We start from the raw sequence: 20,099 nt of genomic DNA on the forward strand, positions 1-20,099 counted from the left end.
CAAGTTCTATGTTCAAGACTCTATGTTATGTACTGGGAACATAAAAGTAAAAATCAAAAAAGTCCCTCCTCACAAAAAGTTTATCGTATTCTGTTATCTTCAATCTATTACATTATCCTATCATAACTATAGACAATATTGTTCTTGAGATGGGGTGAACAAACTTTATAATATTTTATATTTATTTCTATATATTTGTTTTCCTTTGTGATTCCGTGTTTAATTTTATGCACTTAACATATTATTTTTAGAAGGGGTCCATAGCCATCACTAGTCAATTAGTCAGTTAACAGGCATTTATGAAGTACATACTCTATAGTCTTGGGGAGTTGCCTGAAGACATTAAGAGGTTAGGTTGATCAGTGATTCAATATTTATTAAGTTCTTGCAGTGTGCCAGGCACTATATAAGACCTGGGTTTGAAATTAAGGCCAAAACAAACAGTCTATTTTTACAAGGAAAATCAGGGAAACAGCATACAAACAACAAAATACAAATAAGATATACTAAATAAGTTGGAAAAACTGAAAAGAGGGAAGGCACTAGAATTAAGGGAGATAGGGAAATGCTTTGTGTGAAAGGCAGAATTTTAGCTGGGAATTGAAGGAAACAAGGGAATCCAAGAGATGCCAGGAGATGGTAATTGGGAGGGAGAGAATTCCAGGCATGGAGACAGACAGTGACAATTTTCAGGCAGATGACAGAGTGTCTTATGAGAAGAAAAGCAAGGAGGCCAGGGCTGGGTTGCAATATACATGAAGGTGCATAAGTTGTAAGAATTCTGAAAGGCATAGGGGAACCAGGTTATGATGAGTTCTGAATGTCAAGCAGATTTTATATTTGATCCTATAGGTGACCAGGAGCTCCTGGGTTTTATTGAGTGTAACTGTTCAGTGTAAGGTGGGAGAAGAGACTTGGTCAGATTTGTGCTTTAGTGCATGTGGAGAGTAACTTGAGGGGAGGACACTAACAAGTAGACTAGCAATTATCTGGGATTTAGGTGATGAGTTCTAGTACTGGAGTGATGACAGGGTCAGAGGAAAGAAGGGGCCATATATGAGACATTTTAAGTAGGCAACTTCTACAAGATTTGTTGAATTCTGACTAGGATAGGTTAGATTTGATATGTCTAAAGGAATTCAGTTCCTAATATCCAATAAGCAGTTGGAGATATGAGTCTGGAATTTAGATGAGAGATCAGGATTGGATAAGTGGATTTGAGACTCATCAGCATAAAAGGATAATTGAATCCATGGGAGCTAATGAAACCAACTAAAATAGAAGAGAAGTAGGCCTAGAAAAGACTTCTGGGGTGCCCTTCCTTACTGAACATGACCTGGAGGAAGGGCCAGCAAAAAAAAAAAAAAAACTGAAAAGGAATGATCAGACAGGAATGAGGAGAAGTAAAATCAAGTGGTCCTACAGGAACCAACAGAGTAGATATTATGGAGAAGGTAATCAACTGTGTTAAAGGCTGCAGAGAGATTAAGAAGGATGAGAATTGAAAAAGGTCTATTAGATTTGGCAATTAAGAGATCGTTGGTGTCTGTGGGGAGTAGGTTTGGTTGAAAGATGAGGTCAGAAGCAAGAATGTAGTTATGAAGAGCATGAGAAGAGAGATAGTGGAGGCATCTGTGGTGGCCTTCACAAAAAGTTGATCCACCAAAGGGGTGTGTGTGTGATATTAGATGATAGCTAGTAGAGAGGGATGAAAGCTTTTTGAAGATCGGTCCATATGGTCATGTTTGTAGGCAGAAGGGAAGCAGCCAGTAGATAGAGAGTGTTCAAAGATATGTGAGAGAGTGGGCAAAATAGAGGGAGCAATCTATTGGAAAAGATGGGATGGAATGGCATCACTCATGCATGTGATGAAGTTAGCTTTAGAAACCATAAGAGCCATTATTTCATGTGAGACAGAAGTTCGTTGCTGTGTTAGTCCTTCATTTTCAAAGAAGACCATGATATCAGAGAAATGATGACATGAGTCATCTGGGTCCAGGGATTAGATATAAGGATATATTGATGGGAGGTATCTGAGTGATGTGAGATGAAGAAGGAAGAAGAAAAGTCTATCAGCTAAAGAGCTTGGGGATTTTTTTTGTATGTTTGTTTTGTTTTGTTTTCAGTTCAACATGAGACCAGGTTCTCAGGTAAGAAGGCAGAGAGAGGGGGCATTATATGAGGTTTAAGGAGGGATGAAAAGATCTGGAAAATGTATTGTGATGGGGACATGGTGATTCATCTAGGAAGATATAAAAGGATATTGGAATGTGAATCTGTACTAGACTCAATCAGCATAGTTCCTGGATTTATCTGCCAATGTGGTCCATGACACGCACAAAGTTAAAAATCTAAGTTTTAGAGAGATACATACAAAGTACTGTGTGAAATCTGAGGAAAAGTGTTATTACTACTAATAGTGGTTATTATTATTATGGTTAACATTTCTATAGCGCTTATTAAGTGCCAGGCACCATGTTAAGCACTTCCCAATTATTGTCTCAATTGATCCTCACAACAACTCTATGAGATAGGTGTTATTATTATCCCTATTATATAGATGAAGAAAGAGCTGAAGTGACTTGCCCAAGATCACATAGATAGGCAGTATCTGAGGTAGGATTTAAATATATGACTTTTTGATTTCAGAAACAGTATTCTATATACCACACCACCCACCTTCCCCTAGCTGTTACTAATGTAGGAAGAAATGATATATTCATAATCACTACTAGAAATGATGTGCTTCAAAAATTTTAAAATAGTTTTCTCTTAAATAATGATGGTACCAGAAGGGATACATACATACATATATGTATATATATTTAGTAATATGGAATTATCCTGCAAACTCTTTAATTCAATAATTGAGACAAAATATATGTATTTTCCTCCAATATGAAAATTTTGATTCTGAGCACTCATTTCCTATTTTTGGATGGGAGTTGTGCAGGCCATGCATTATTCATGGAAGGGGAAATGTGATGGCATGCATACTGGCATCAACATCATATGTAAGACATTTTAAAATTAGAAAGTGTATTTGACTTTCTATTGTAGGATCTAGCCTTGCTTGATCATGAAATCCTGAAATTCTCTGACAGACGTTTATCAATCAGCCTCTTACCCTGTGCTAAAACTAACTAGTGTCTTTGGAAGCTAACAATTTGTGAAAATCAAGTTATGATATGTCTATACTGAAAAATGATCCTGTACACATACATTTCATATTGTTGAGTGATCTTGTTGGAGGATGTGTGAGTGAATGTGTGTGCATTCATTCTGACTGTTCAGCTACCACAAAATAACAGCTCTGCTATACAAAATATTCCTGCAGCTTCTGTTTCCAGCTTAGTCTGTAACTTCCTTTGTACCTCTCTGTAAATTAGCCTTCCATCCACACATTTTATTAAGCAAGCTCTTTGAATTCTAGCACTTATATGAGGGAGGTAGATATGAACAGTGGTTTATACTCCAATATCCAGAAAATTAATAGTGATAAGCATAAAGAAATATTTCCAGTGCAACTGTCTGAGGTGTGTGGTAATTTTAAAAAAAAAATGGCACCTTCCTTCAATTAAACCAAAATTATTTTTGATGATTATCTCATTAGATGTAAAGTGAGTCTCATTATAGTGAAAATTAAAAAAAAAAAACTTCTGCCCCTAAATAATGATCATTTTCATTTTCTGATTTAAAAACTAAGGCATAAGCATAGGTTTATTGACCAGCATGCTCTAGAGAAGCACTGTAAAATCATTGAAAGATTGTTGGGTTTGGAGTTTGGGGATGTGAATTCAAGTATCAGCTTTCTAAAATATCAGTTCTGTATAACCCCACACAGATTACCTAACTCTGCCTCAACTTCCTGATTTGAAAAATGGGGGAGGATAACAAGATGGCTTCTCAGGTCCATTTTAACTCTAAATCTTTGAACTTATTTTATTAATGGAATGGGACAAGTCATTGTAACGTCTCTGAGTATCACTTGCTTCTCCTACAGGGTGATAGTGATCATATACATTATTTTTTATTTTTACATACATTATAGGAAACTCATTTTTAAATTGTTAGGGAGATATAGGGAAAGTGACAGACCTAGGTATTTTAGCCTTCTAGATTGGGTAGCAAAATAGGGGTTTGGGGATAATTTTGGTTCTTAACTCTGCTTAGGAAATAATTCAGTGTGTTGAAGAGTTATAGGGGAAAGAGAAATTCAGTCTTTTTTTTTGTACCAGAAAAAAAAATAAAAAGCTATTGGGACCAAAAAATAGACTTAAAATATTTTTAATAGACTGTGGTTCATATGTCTTTATATTGCAACATATTTTCCACCTGCAAGCTAAAACTACAGAAGTTTGCATCATGTGTTAGTGGATATTTCTGTAGAAAGGTGTTAATTTTCCCAGGGTAGCATATGGACCATTAGATCTGATAAGTACAGATTGACTTGTTCAGTAAACTTTTGAAAATTATTAGAAGATTTGTTAAATGAGGAACAGAATTTTTAGAGACATAAAATCAAAATACCAGCTTGAAGATGGTAATAATACATTGCAATTATATCGCACCTTTTTCAAAATGTTTCACACATATTCTCATCTATACAACATCCTGTGAGTGAGTAATGACATAGGTATTATCATTTTCTTCACTGATGGGAACAAAATCCTACATCTCAAGCCATACTTCTATTCACTTGTTGAATCAGAAATTTAAGTCATATCAAATAATGAACAAAGCTTTATTTGTTTGTAGATCACAGTAAGAGTCAAGACAGTATTTATATGCCTGCAGCAAGGTTGGGAATGTTCACTTTCCTGAGTGTTTTTTTCCTACCCAATTCTTAAATCTTAACTGAGTGCAGCTCGATGGCACAAAACAAATCTTTTTGTGGCATATAAAGAATGGGATTTTTTTGCATTAAAATATATTCTTTTTTTAATGAAAAGGAATGTTGAAAAGCTTCTGTTTTTTACAGTCACTTGTGAGTTGTACCTAGGTTACTGCCTAATTTGCACAATCCTGATTTTAGCTCCTATTGTAGCTTCTGATATCTAGATAGATACCTACATACACAGATAGTATATTTATCACCACCAGCATGAATAATAGTGAAAAGCACCTGACCAAGGAGAAGAGTTCCTAGAATTTCATTCACTAAAATGATTGAAACTTACAGTGCTCTTCATTGGATGTGGACTGTTTTTCCTGGAGGACTGCATATAAGTAAATCCACAGTTCAATGAAGTCACTGGATAAGAGCTCTGATTGGTGGGAAGCCATGTTTACAAAGCAGAAATTTAAAAAAAATAACACTTCTGAAGTCATGTTTTCCTTTGGGGGTTGGGGGATTGGATTGTGGATTATTTATTTAAAAAAAGAAGAGTTATATGATGAAGAAAATGGAGAAACATCTGAATCAGTCTTGGAGAACCAAACACATACAAAATGGTATTTAGGATGGCCATAGAGAAATAGAACTTGGAATCTACAAACTCAGAAGCTGTGTGAGTTTATTTTGATGATGATCCCAGAGTTGAGATGAATATTTCTATCTTGCTTTGAGAGACTCTCAGGAAAATAACAATAACAATAATTAAACCAGGAGTGTGATGGAGCCAGTGTAACTTATTAAATTTTCAGTGTAAGTATTTATTTTTTGGAAATTGGCTAGGGCCAGAAATCAAGCCTTCATATATTGTTTTGTTGCGTACCTAAATTTAAGGAATTGATGGAGAAAATGTTATTAATGGGGAATAAATTTAAAAGTATAATGTAGATACATTTTCCCCCAGAGGGTCCATTGTTAAACATTTACCTTTATGCCACTGAATAAAATCCTCCAGGATGCAGATGGTACAGAAACCAAATAATTTACCCTTAAGATGGTCTATGGGTTCTGAATTTGTACCAGCCACTTTTTCTCACTTGGAGCATCAGTAGGAATTAAAGTGGAATATATTTTAATTCTTCTGATGCATAGGTGATAGTATTCATCCGTGTAGGTCTGTCAACAATGCTTTTACTACTTGAATCTCTTCCTTGTTATTTACATTAATTTATGTATTAATTAAATGCTGTTCTGAAAATAGAGAATGCATTAAATGAGGGTTTGGTCCATGAATTGCAAGATTAACTACCTCCAACATCCCAGACTGACCTTGGATAAAGTAGCAATAGTAATGTATGCTTATCTTTCTATTTCCTGGGTCACACTTACCATCTACATGTGAAGAATCCAATTCAGTTCCACTGAGTATGCATCTTATGTTTTATGGATAAAGATTATGATATGATTCTTACGTAATGACATAGATTCCAAAGACAATTATTGTTTTTATGAAAGAGAAATAAAAAAGATGTCAGGAAGCTCTTCTGCTCTGTATACAGTTTCATTAATATTCTGTTAAAATATTATGTTGCTTTTGATTGTTTTGGAATTTTATAAAATCACTGCCAAGAGGAAGAAGTTATGAAAATTGAAGTCATGCAATATATACAGTTACATACATAACACAAAAACAAAAGCATTGTAGTGATACATTTCAATTCAATTCAATAACCATTTGTCAGATGCATAGTATATCCAGGGAACTGTGCTATACGTTGAGGATAGAAAGACCTTCAATTAATAACATTTCATCTTTACCTTCAAGGAGTTTACATTTTATTAGGGAAATTAAAAAAAATGCATTTCTGTAGAAGGTAGCAGATATTACAAATCGAACTTAGAGTGAAGTTAGAAATTTTAAAAGAAGGGATTACATTCCAGTCTTTGGAACAGGTTATATAAAGCCACAGAGACAGAAAATGGATTACTGAGCTTGCGAATGAGCACTTTGGCACACGCATCTGCAGTGTAGAGTACTGGTATGGGAATGATGTAAAGCAAGTCCAGAACAATTGCTCTGGAGTCAGATTGTGAAGGTCGAAACTGTGGAGTTTTAATTTTATTCTAGAGGGAATAAGTGATAATTCTTGAACAGAAGAGTAACATGATGAGACCTGTGTTTCAGGAAAAAAAATGATTTTGTAAACTGAGGGGAGGATGGATTGGAGTGGGAGAAAGTACAAATTAGGAGGATACTGAAAAGAATGTTGCAGTACTCCAGGCAACATGTGTGGAAGACCTGAAATTGGGGGTTGGCAATTGGACAGAAGAGCAGGAAGTGTACGTGGGAGATATGGAAAAATGTAGAGCATAAACCAAAATTTGTTGGAGATTCAGAGACTTGAATGTTAAGAAGGCATAGGAGAAGATGATGAAAACTATGCTGAAAAAATTTATTGTGTTAGTTTAAGGAAAGATTATCAAAATATTTTGAACACATCATCTTATTTTGTTCATAAAATGGGCCAAAAAGGCAAGTGGCATTGTTATCCCCATATTTTCAGAAGATCAAGTTAAGTTTAAAATTTTTAAAGTCATTTGCTTAAAGGTAACAACTAACAAGTGTCTGAGGTAAGATTCAAATGTAGTTTTTCTTGACTCTAAGCCCAGCATCCTATTCACTATACCATTTGGCTAGGAAGAGTCAAGTCTTGTTGGTATAAATAAGTTCTCCAAGAATAGTTATAGAGTTTAGGACTTGACTGTCCCTGAACATGATAAAGCAAATAAAACCAGCTACCTAGTAACCAACAGGGAACTTTCAAGTTATAGACATAGCACTTATTTTGGAATAGGTTATCTGTGCATTCTGATCCCAGTTGCCTAGAGTAAAGGTTGAAATAAATTATAAAAACTGGAATAAAACTCTCCATATGATTTGAGAAACTCCAGCTTCTTCTATTTAAATACCTTTGTTGACAGGGCAAGTGGAAAATTGATCAAAGAGAAGTCATTGACATTGACTATGACAGGTTTAACAGATGCAAAATGTTTGTCATAAAAAGAAGTTAAAAATTACCTCACCTACCAGACCTTTAATTTACTTGCAAGGGTACAAAGCATGTTTGCCAAAGACTAGAGTTGTAAGACTATGAAGTATTATAGGAGTAGATGACAGAAAGTTATAAGCAGTATTATCTCATAGAGTTTCAAAAATCATCTAGACTATGCATACACTTCTAAGCAATAGCACTACTAGGTCTCTATATCCCAAAGAAATCAAAGAAAAAGGAAAAGGACCTATATGAAAAAAATATTTACTGTAGCTCTTTTGTGGTGGCAAAGAATTGGAAATTGAGAGAATATATATGTCTGTTTACCCACAAACACACACACATGTATATACATGTGTGTGTGTGTATATATATGTATGGAATACACATTAATTGGGGAATAGTTGAATAAATTATGTTGGAACACTATTGTGGTATAAGAAATGATGAGGGGAATGGCTTTAGTAAAAACAAAAAACGGGAAGACTTATATGAACTGATGCAGAGTAAAGTGATCAGAACCAGAACATTGTACATAGTAATAGTAATATTGTAACAATAGTCAACTATGAAAGACTTAACTACTCTAACCAATATAATTATCCAAGAAAATTCCAAAGAACTCATAATGAAAAATGTTATACACCTCCAGCGAGAGAACTGATGTACTCTGAGTACAGATTGAAGGATACTTTTTTCACTTACTTTATTTTTCGTGTTTTTTTTTCTACATGAGTAATAAATAATAGACTATCACTTGCCTTCTCAATGAGTGGGGGAGTGGAAGGAAGAAGAATGAAAAATTAGAGCTCAAAATTAAAAAAAATAGAAGTTAAAACTAATAAAATGTGTACACACACATACAGTTGGAAAGAAAACAAGATGAGGTCTTTGGCTTTCAAGAGTGTAATTGAGGGGCGGAGCCAAGATGGCGTAGTAGAAAGACGCACATACACATAGCTCCGAACCCACAACCCATAGAACAACTACAAAGAAGTAACTCACGGCGAATTCTGCACCCAGAGGCCACAGAACATTGGAGCGAGGGAGATTTCTGTTGCGGAGAGACCTGCAAACCTCTCGTAAAAGGTCCTTCGTGCTGCGGACTGGGCGCCGGGACTGGGAGCTGAGTACAGCCCTGCCGTGGCCGCGGCACCGAGAGGAACAGATCTGAGCGGGCTTCAGGGACGGGATCTCCAGCGGCCGCACAAGTACCTCCACCCACAGGTGACGGGGGTCTGTGAGAGAGTCCCTTTGGCGGGTCGAGGGGGGAGTGGGGTGCCCCCATGGTTCGGGCCCCCTCGGGAGACAGAAGCTGAGGGGCAGCGGCAGACCAGGGCTCTCCAAGCAGGCAGGAGCCTGGATCCATTGTTGAAGGTCTGTGCATAAACTCCCTGAGGGAACTGAGCCTGAGAGGCAGCCCTGCCCTCACCTGAGCATCTGAATTTAATCTCACACTGAATAGCAGCCCTGCCCCCGCCCAAAGCCCTGAGGCTGTAAGCAGCATTTGAATCTCAGACCCCAAACACTGGCTGGGAGGATCAGGAGGTGAGGTGGGTGTGAGGAAAATATTCAGAGGTCGTCACTGGCTGGGAAAATGCCCAGAAAAGGGAAAAGAAATAAGACTATAGAAGGTTACTTTCTTGGTGAACAGGCATTTCCTCCCTTCCTTTCTGATGAGGAAGAACAATGCTTACCATCAGGCAAAGACACAGAAATCAAGGCTTCTGTGTCCCAGCCCACTCAATGGGCACAGGCCATGGAAGAGCTCAAAAAGAATTTTGAAAATCAAGTTAGAGAGGTGGAGGAAAAGCTGGGAAGAGAAATGAGAGACATGAAGTCAAAGCATGAACAGCAAATCAGCTCCCTGCTAAAGGAGACCCAAAAAAATGTTGAAGAAAATAACACCTTGAAAACTAGCCTAACTCAATTGGCAAAAGAGGTTCAAAAAGCCAATGAGGAGAAGAATGCTTTCAAAAGCAGAATTAGCCAAATGGAAAAGGAGATTCAAAAGCTCACTGAAGAAAATAGTTCTTTCAAAATTAGAATGGAACAGATGGAGGCTAATGACTTTATGAGAAACCAAGAAATCACAAAACAAAACCAAAAGAATGAAAAAATGGAAGATAATGTGAAATATCTCATGGGAAAAACAACTGACCTGGAAAATAGAGCCAGGAGAGACAATTTAAAAATTATGGGCCTACCTGAAAGCAATGATCAGAAAAAGAGCCTAGACATCATCTTTCATGAAATTATCAAGGAAAACTGCCCTGAGATTCTAGAACCAGAGGGCAAAATAAATATTCAAGGAATCCACAGAACACCGCATGAAAGAGATCCAAAAAGAGAAACTCCTAGGAACATTGTGGCCAAATTCCAGAACTCCCAGGTGAAAGAGAAAATATTGCAAGCAGCTAGAAAGAAACAATTCAAGTATTGTGGAAATACAATCAGGATAACACAAGATCTAGCAGCTTCTACATTAAGGGATCGAAGGGCATGGAATAGGATATTCCAGAAGTCAAAGGAACTAGGACTAAAACCAAGAATCACCTACCCAGCAAAACTGAGTATAATACTTCAGGGGAAAAATTGGTCTTTCAATGAAATAGAGGATTTTCAAGCATTCTTGATGAAAAGACCAGAGCTGAAAAGAAAATTTGACTTCCAAACACAAGAATGAAGAGAACCATGAAAAGGTGAACAGCAAAGAGAAGTCATAAGGGACTTAACTAAAGTTGAACTGTTTACATTCCTACATGGAAAGACAATATTTGTAACTCTTGAAACATTTCAGTATCTGGGTACTGGGTGGGATTACACACACACACATGCACACACGCACACACACATAGAGACAGAGTGCACAGAGTGAATTGAAGAGGATGGGATCATATCTTTAAAAAAAATGAAATCAAGCAGTGAGAGAGAAAGATATTGGGAGGAGAAAGGGAGAATTGAATGGGGCAAATTATCTCTCATAAAAGAGGCAAGCAAAAGACTCATTAGTGGAGGGATAAAGAGGGGAGGTGAGAGAAAAACATGAAGTCTACTCTCATCACATTCCACTAAAGGAAAGAATAAAATGCCTACTCATTTTGGTATGAAAACCTATCTTACAATACAGGAAAGTGGAGGATAAGGGGATAAGCAGAGTGGGGGGGGATGATAGAAGAGAGGGCATGGGGAGGAGAGTGCAATATGAGGTCAACACTCATGGGGAGGGATAGGATCAAAAGAGAATAGAAGTAATGGGGGACAGGATAGGATGGAGGGAAATATAGTTAGTCCTATACAACACAACTATTATGGAAGTCATTTGCAAAACTACACAGATTTGGCCTATATTGAATTACTTGCCTTCCAAAGGGAAGGGGTGGAGAGGGAGGGAGCTAAAGAAGTTGGAACTCAAAGTGTTAGGATCAACTGTAATGTTCTTACCACTAGGAAATAAGAAATACAGGTAAAGGGGTATAGAAAGCTATCTGGCCCTACAGGACAAAAGAGAAGACAGAGACAAGGGCAGAGAGGGATGATAGAAGAGAGAGCAGATTGGTCATAGGGGCAATTAGAATGCTTGGCGTTTGGGGGGGGAGGGGAGAAAAGGGGAAAAATTTGTAACCCAAAATTTTGTGAAAATGAATGTTAAAAGCTAAATAAAAAAAAAAATGAAGAAAACAAGATGACAGAGAGCCTGTACTGTGATCCAGGGAAGCCATGTTATCCCAGGCATCTTTATATTTTGCAGAGCTACAAAGATGGATCCCATAGAGTTGAGTGGAAAGAATGCTGTATTTCAAGTCAAAAGATATAGATTCAAAATCTTGTACACTTTGGACCTTGGATTTTATCTCTCTAGTCTCAGTTTCTAATCTCTAAAATGAGGATCTCGGAATATATGGGATGCAAGGTCCCTTCTAGCTCTAAATATGTGAAATTTTGGGTTATCACCCTCCATTTGAGGATGAGGCAATGAAATCCATCAGGAGTAAAATCATATGCCAAAAGTCATTTAGTAAATGGTGGAGTTGGGATTTGGTCCAAGGCCACCTCTGTTCAGATTTAGTGCTTTTCTCATGAAAAAACAGACTGAGGATGAGGAATGCAAAAATTTTACAGGATGACTTGGAGTCAGGAGAAATCTGGGTTTGAATCCTAGCTTTGTGACTTGAAAGCTACTTGAAACTGGGTAAATCATTTAATATCTTGAAGCTAATTTGAATATCTTCAAATTAGAACAGGACACTTCACAACAAGGTTGTTGTAAGAGTCAAATAAGACAGAATATGCACTAAAAGTCTTATATAAGTAACATTAATTCTTTCATCATTAGTAATATTCAGAGGATCAGAGTTTAAGTTTTGGAAGGGACCTGAGAGGCCATTTAGAGTAACCCACTCCCACTCAAGATGAAGAAATTGAGCTCAGTTCAAGTGACTTGTCCACATTTACACAGATAATAAGTCAAAATATTAAGATTATACTCAAGTCTTTAAATTCCAGTCTTCTTTCTATTATACTTGTGTAAGTCTAGACTGGTTTACCTTTGCAAATCAGCACAATTGTGGTTCACTGTTGGTATAACTACGCAGTCTATATTGTGATAACAATTCAAAACAGTTACCCTAAGTTAGCCATTCTTTCAATTTAATGTAATATGCAAATTTGCTATGACTTTTCATATGAGTCATTAATTACATCAGACAATTGGGCCAATGATCCTTTCTACTCAAAAAGGAAATCACCAACAAAGCAATACTTCATTACGTATTTACTTTTTTTCCAAAGTCAATCAGTCAGTAAGAATTTATTAGGCATTTAGTAAGCATTTCTAATGTGCCAAGCACTGAGTGTACAAAGAAAGTAAACATTGTGTTTCTGGAAATTACTTTACAGTGAGGAAGACTACATGCAAATAACTAAGAAAATATATTGATCAGATGGAAGATTATCTCTGAGGGAAGGCATAATGGTGGAGTGTGAAAAAGGAATATGAAAAAAAGGGATAGAAGAGGTCTTTGAGCTGAGTTTTAAAGAAATTCAGGGAAGCTAAGAGGCAAAGGGGAGGTGGGAGTGTTTTGCCTTCATCAGGGACAACTAATCCAGAGAGAGATTGTTTTTCCATTTGCCATTCTTTGCCTCATTTTGCTCCCCAAACAAACTGGTACTTTCTTGCATCCAATTTTGCATTCTATCTTGCGAGCTACATAGGGAAGGTATTATTAACTTTGTTTTATTGAGGAACAGGAAGGTTATGCAGTATTGACAAAGATGACACAAGTAAATAATGTTACTAGAACCCACTTTAACTAACTTACAATGTGTACACACACACAATTGGAAAGACAAGAAGATGGCAGAGAGCCTGTACTGTGATCCAGGTAAATCATGTTATCCCAAGCATCTTTATAGTTCACAGAGCTACAAAGATGGAGCCCACAGAGTTGAGTGGAAAGAATACTGTATTTGGAGGCAAAAGACATAGATTCAAAATCTTGTATGCTTCCAGTCCTCCTCTTTTCTTTCCTTTTTTTTTTTTTTGTTAGAAGATATTCAGTGATCCGTTACTTTCTGAGGTAGCCCATTTAACTTTTGGACATCTCTATTTTTTTGGAGGGGAAATTTTCCTTGTATCAGACCTGCAAATATTTTTCTGTTGCTTCCACCCATTGCTCTTATGACTGTTTTCTTGGACCAAGAATGATGAATTTAATCGTTCTTCTACGTATCAACCCTTAAACTACTAGAAAGCAGTTCTTGTGTTCCTTTTAAGTACTCTTTTCCAGGCAAGCATCAGTTGTTTCAACTGATCAAGAGATGGCGTAATGTCCAGCCCTCTCTCACCCTACTGGTTGTATTTTTTAGAATGCCTATTTTCTTACTGAAATGTGGTATGGTATGAGAACAGAACACCCTACCATAAATGATGCCTGATTAGGGAAATATAGAATGGAACTCTCACCTCCACTGTTATGGACACTTCGACTCATGTAGTCGAGGAAAACATTGACTTTTTTGGGTAGCAACATCATACTATTTACTTATATTCAACTTCTAGTCAATATAATTTATAAAAAAATAAGTTAGTGTCTACTGTGTTTAAGACATTGTATTAGGTTATAATATTATAAATTATAGATAAATTATAAATTAAAGATGAAACAAAGTCATGCCATCAAAGCCACTAGATTTTAGTAATTTATGAAATTCTCAGATTCACACACACACACACACACACACACACACACACACAAGCACAGAGGAATTTTTTTGTTTAACCATGGTATTCTGTAGTTGCCAAAAAATTGATTTTTGAACCAGATTTGAAATTATCTTTACATTTGTCACTATTAAATTTCAACTCATTGTTTTAGCATCTCAGGAACTAGTCATCCCTTCAAATTTTGTGCTATATACAAATTTGCTTAATGTTGTATATAACCTTTTACCTGAGTCACTAATTAAAAAAAAACAATATTCAACATCATAGGGTCAGGGACAGATCCTTGAAGATTTATTCTAGAACTCCTTCTAAATTGAGATGAGCACACAAACAGACTCTTTATAGGATGATAAATTCACAGATTTTGAACTGGAAAGGATCTTAGATTCATCAAGAGGCACAGAGAAATGAAAATTCTTGTTTAAAGCAGAGTTTTCAAACTGACTGCTCACAAATGGTCATAACCAGATTAAAATTCAGTTAGGAGATATTTAATAGCAATTAAAATAAAATGAGTCATAGATAATGTGAATTTGTGCTTTTATATCAATATATAGCCTACAAGTGTCCACTTTTGCTTGAGTTTTCACTGGATAAGGTCACACAGCTGTAGTATCAAATATTAAACCATATCAAATAATATGGTTATTTTAAAAACAGATCTTCTTAATTTTAAGTCTAATTTTTATACAAAGAACATCCCCTCTTTTCTTTGTGCCTATGAAGGGGATAAGTTCTGAATTCACTTCAACTGACTAACAATTTCACTAATAAAATATCAAATATATTTAAATTTCATCCCCAAAGAAAACATTAGAGACTTTATTAAATACTTTATAATAAAGTACAATATTTCTACTGTGTTCCTCTGATATACTAGTTTACTTACTATGTCAAAAGAAAATGAGGTTACTTTGTCATGATTTGTTCTTGAAAGCAATATTGTTGTGGTTGCTTCCCATTCTACATGTTCACAAACCAACCTTTTAATAATATGTATAAAAAAATTCCAGGGATCAAGCTGAGTGAAGAAAGTACTCTTTTTTCCTCTTTAAAATTCATTAAGTTTGTACACCCAATATTCTCTATGATCTTTTAAAATATAAATTGTTTCTGTCTTTTAGAGCCATTCACAACATCTCCATGCTACCTTTCCAGCATCATTGGATGCACTTATTCCTCTAATCAAATTGGCTTTCTCTGTGTATCTCACACTAGATGCTCCATCTTTCTTCCCTGCACCTTTGTACCTTTTTTGTCCTATTTCTGGAATGCACTCTCTCTTCATAGCTGCCTCACAGAATCGCTGTTTTCCTTCAAGACTCAAGTCAAAGATCACCTATATCAAATCTTTCTTGATCCCTCCCAAATAATCTTATACTTATTCTCTTTACATATTTTCTGCATATATTTATACTCTACTTCTTTTGTCCACAATTAGAAAGTAAGCTTCTTGATAATAAGGATTGTTTTCATTCCTTATAATTTTTCTTTAGTGCCCAGAAGAGTCCCTGGCACACCATAGGTGCTTAATAAGTGCTTGTTCATTTATTCCAAGATCACTAACAGTAGCACTGTCAAATATCATTAAAATCCTAGTAAGTACAGTCCAAGTAACATACTATTTCCTGCTGTTGTCCATAGTACAATGCAGGAAACTGGACTGGAAAGAACAATTATGAAAACTGGGTCTTTTTCCCCCTATAGCCACTATATTAGCTTGAAGTTACCTTCTTTTACCACTAGATGATGCTACTGCATAAATAAGATCAAATGATACTGGAAATGGGTAGGTGAATGGCTAGATCAGCAGCTGAAGATGATGAATAAGCAACACAGAGGTGAAAAGTGAAGTTCACACTTGCCCCTTACGCATACAGATGAATGGATTAGCAAGATTTCTTGTAGTGAATAGTCAGAGCTACCTGCAATGTCAATTGGTTCCAAATTTAAATTCTGGCAATGTGAATAGGCAACAGAGGACCGAGAACAGGAAGAGGTTGGTGACCTTGGAGATGATTCTGCAGGGATTCTTAAATGTATTTGCTAGTGAATTTACTGCTTACATTTGCATGATAAGGGAGTTGTCAGGGATCTGCTAAATAATTATTATTCACACCTGGGAGAGTAGAAGATTAGCAGAGGAATTTCAGGGAGAGAATATTTTAGACTCCTTTTTTAAAAAATGGGCTCTGGAGGTCAACCTGATAAAGGTTATAACACAGGAACAGGTGAAGCAAACAGTATTGGGATTTAGCTGCTTGAGATAGCCACAAAATCCAATTTTCGTAGGTATTGAATGAGAACTAGGGTTCCAGTTCCTTTAGAAACTATGCTTTGTATTTCTCCTTCAGGCTTTAAGTGCAAATTGACCTCCTTGTAAGATTAAACCTTAAGCCAAGATAGGAAAACACGTTGGTTTCTCAGTTTTCTGGGTTGTCAGGGAGGATGGAGCATCTTCAGCAAAAGGGAAAATAAAGGCTAAAGAGAGAACAAAAAATAATTAAAGACGAGTAACACAGAAAGGAATCCAAATCAAGGTCAGGAGTGTAAAGCGGCTGGAAGTTAGAAAACTGTGACAGAGAGGAGGAAGACTTGAAGACCTTTGAACAGATGGAGTTATTTATTAAGCACATGATTCATTGCATATAAGATGAAATAGGACCGGAGAAAGAAGCTTCTCATGCTTCCATACCACCTAGAATAAAGACTATTTTCCCCCAGGTCCAAGATGAAAGCACTTGTTAAAATGGAAGACAAGGATTTGCTGTTAAATATGGAGTATCCCATATGTCAGCTGGACGTAAACAGTTATGAATTATGATGACTTCCCCGAACGTGTAACCAGGATATGACTTGAAAGCTTCCCTCCCACAACTTTTAAGAAGTGATGGGGGCCACCCACTTCTGGTGATTTATGTGTAAACACAGGGAGAATCTTTAGGGATTAAGAAGATCTGAGCAGGAAACTGAAGGAATTAGGGGTACAGATAATCCTTCCATTCCTGCTATTGATTCAAGGTAAGGATCTTAGACTGAGAAGTAAAATATGGAAAGTCAAAAGCTGAATGATATGATGTTGTCAGAGAATGGGATTTAGCTTTCCGGACTTTAGCATAAGACAAAGGAAAAATGAATTATTGGTCACAGACAGAGAGGTCCTAATAAGGTCTAGGGTGAAGGTATTCGCCTGGGATCTACCTGATCAGATTAAGATGGATGTAAACTGACAGGAGAGAGAGAACACCACACAGTTATATCAGCTAAAGCATATGCTATACAAAACTTTCAGGCTGGCAGAAAAAAATGTAGTAGAACTACCAAGAATTACAGAATGTGAGTGTAACAAGGAACCTCAGTGACCATTTGATATGACCCATGCACGAAATTAACCCCAGCTAAAATATAGCTGACAAATAGTTATCCAGCTTCTGCTTGAAGAGCAGTGGAAATAACAAAGCAGAGGGATAAATGCAATACACATGAGTACATGTCTATGCAACCATCTCCTGAGTATAACAACAAAAAAAAAATGAGTTTGAGGAAGTTAATATGACCTCGTAGGAGTTACTAAGAGTTAATGGGCTTTTACTTAAACTTTGAATGTAGTTTGAACAAGTTATAGAGAAAGGTTAATAGAATGACAGTGTACCATGAATGAAGTATGTGAACTGTATGAAAATCAGTAATCTGAGTGGGAAACACAAAAGAGAACATTTTGATTGAGGAGAATTTCAGAAGTAAGAGAAAGATTTAGAGAACTAAAATTCCAAATGCAAAGTCAGCCCTGGGGAGGAGGGAAGATCTCAAGAATGAAATTCTGATGATGAATCACGAAACTCTTCTGGTGAAGAGGAAAAATTAGTTTTTTATCTAAAGATACCTTGAGAATTTGCCAATGAACTTGGATTTTATAAGGCCATTTGCAGAAGATGTAATATGAAGAAGATTTTAAAGTAGAACATAGTTCTCTCTCAATAATATTAACAATGCTATATTCCAGAATGAGCTAGTATTGACAAGGAAAACTAAGAACAACATAAAATGTTTTCTTTATCAGGAAAAAGAATCTTTGCTATTAGAAGGATGCTTTTTTTTTTTAAAAAAATGGCCAAACAGATAGGATACTGATGTTTAACCTTTCTGTTTTTATCCAGGTTGGTCCTCAGAAATGTATGGTAGAATTTAATATATGGTAGAACTTACCAGATCTGGGTTAAAGAGAAAACAATATATCTATAACAATAGAGTTAGAAGGGAATAAGGTCTTCTAAATTTATAAAGAAATGACAAGATGAGCGAATAGGATAAGGGAAGTATAGGGTGGTGTCTAGATTAACAGGAATGGGATAAAGAGGGACTAACATATATTTGGAGGGCTATAAAAGTCTTCTAAATTCAGATAGAAACAAGAGGGTAAGGGGAAAGGATGGAAGGGAGAAGATAAAGTGAAGTATCTTTGGAGGGGGATAGGTTAAGTAATAGGAGGGCAAGGTAGCAGGTAGAAGGAGAGCAGAGGAATAAGGAGAGATAGGAAAAAAGAGATACACAAAAATAAAATGAAGATCAGCAGTAGACTTTATTAGGAAAAAAAAGCAGGGATAGTAATTATGAACTCAAAGTTAAAGCTAAAATTGACTTAATCAAAAGAGAAAAAGAAGGAATCTAGGGAAACTGTCAGTCATATTAATCCATATTGTTTTTGACTATTTAAAATAACTAGAACGTATAAGTTTGGAATATTTTGATAATGTAGGAAATGATAAATTGATAGATTTAGAAAAACATGAAAAAACTCACTTATCAAGGAAGATATTTTCCACCCTCAAAGAAAAGAGATGAGAAACAAGGGATAGTACATGCATATGAATATATATATCTATATGTTAGTATGATTATAGACATCTAAGTATATGTATGTGTATGTATGTATGTATATATCTATGTGTATATGATGTTTGTATATTTGAGTGGGCGTATGTGTATATATAATTGTAGCCTTCTTGTGGGAGGCAGGGAGGAAGGGAGAAAAAATAACAAAGTAAAAAGTGCACAATAGAGAACAAAAGAAAACTTACAAGGACCCAAAGAAAAGATGGACAGTTCTGAACACAATATGTAGTATTTACTATATAGTCTTCTTGAAATGGAAATGTATTGCTGTATATTTTGAATCCTCTAGCGTTTTGCTGTGCACATGGCAATGGTTTTTATTTTCCTTTTCTTGTTGTGTATTTAAGCTTTACTATTTAAAATAAAGATTTTTTTTTTTTAAATAGAGTCATGAGATTTGGATTTGACTCTATACTCTCACATTTACTAGCTACATAAGTAGGTACCAGTCACTTCAACTCTCTGGGCTTCATTTTCCTCATCTCAAATGGCATAATAATTCTTGAACTTCCTGTCCCAATAATAATTTAATTTTTAATATGGAAATTTTAATAATAAATTTTTTAATAAGGAAAACAATTGGTAGATCTCAGTTCCCCTATAAATGTTATTATTCTGTGTTGTTTTAATAGGAGCAAATATTATAGGGAAAGAGATGTATTTTCAGCATAACAAACAACTTTTTGACAACAGTGGTCCTGAATACCTTGAAACAGTGGACTTTTTTTATCACTGGGAAAGTTCAGAAAGCAAGTGACTTTTTTTTTTTTTTCACAAGTAACATAGGGAAATTAATGTAATGGGCAGTATGGCTAGTTGATAGTAAATTTTCTTCTATGTCTTGGATTCATTCATTCTATGAGCATTTGTTAAGCAAATGCCATGTATCAGGAAGGGAGGTAGTATGGTATAGTAAATGTTGAGCTGACCTCAGTAAGGAAGACCTGAATTCAAGTCTTGTTTTTGGCATATGCTGACTATCTGAGCAAGTCAACTTATTATGTACAACCAGACAAGATTATAAATTGCAGAAGATTTCCCATTTTGCTTTGACAAAGTAAATTTCCATAGATCAAAGGAAATCACAGATTTT

The sequence above is a fragment of the Notamacropus eugenii genome, chromosome 4, assembly GCF_028372415.1.
Source record: "Notamacropus eugenii isolate mMacEug1 chromosome 4, mMacEug1.pri_v2, whole genome shotgun sequence".
Taxonomy (NCBI): Eukaryota; Metazoa; Chordata; class Mammalia; order Diprotodontia; family Macropodidae; genus Notamacropus; species Notamacropus eugenii.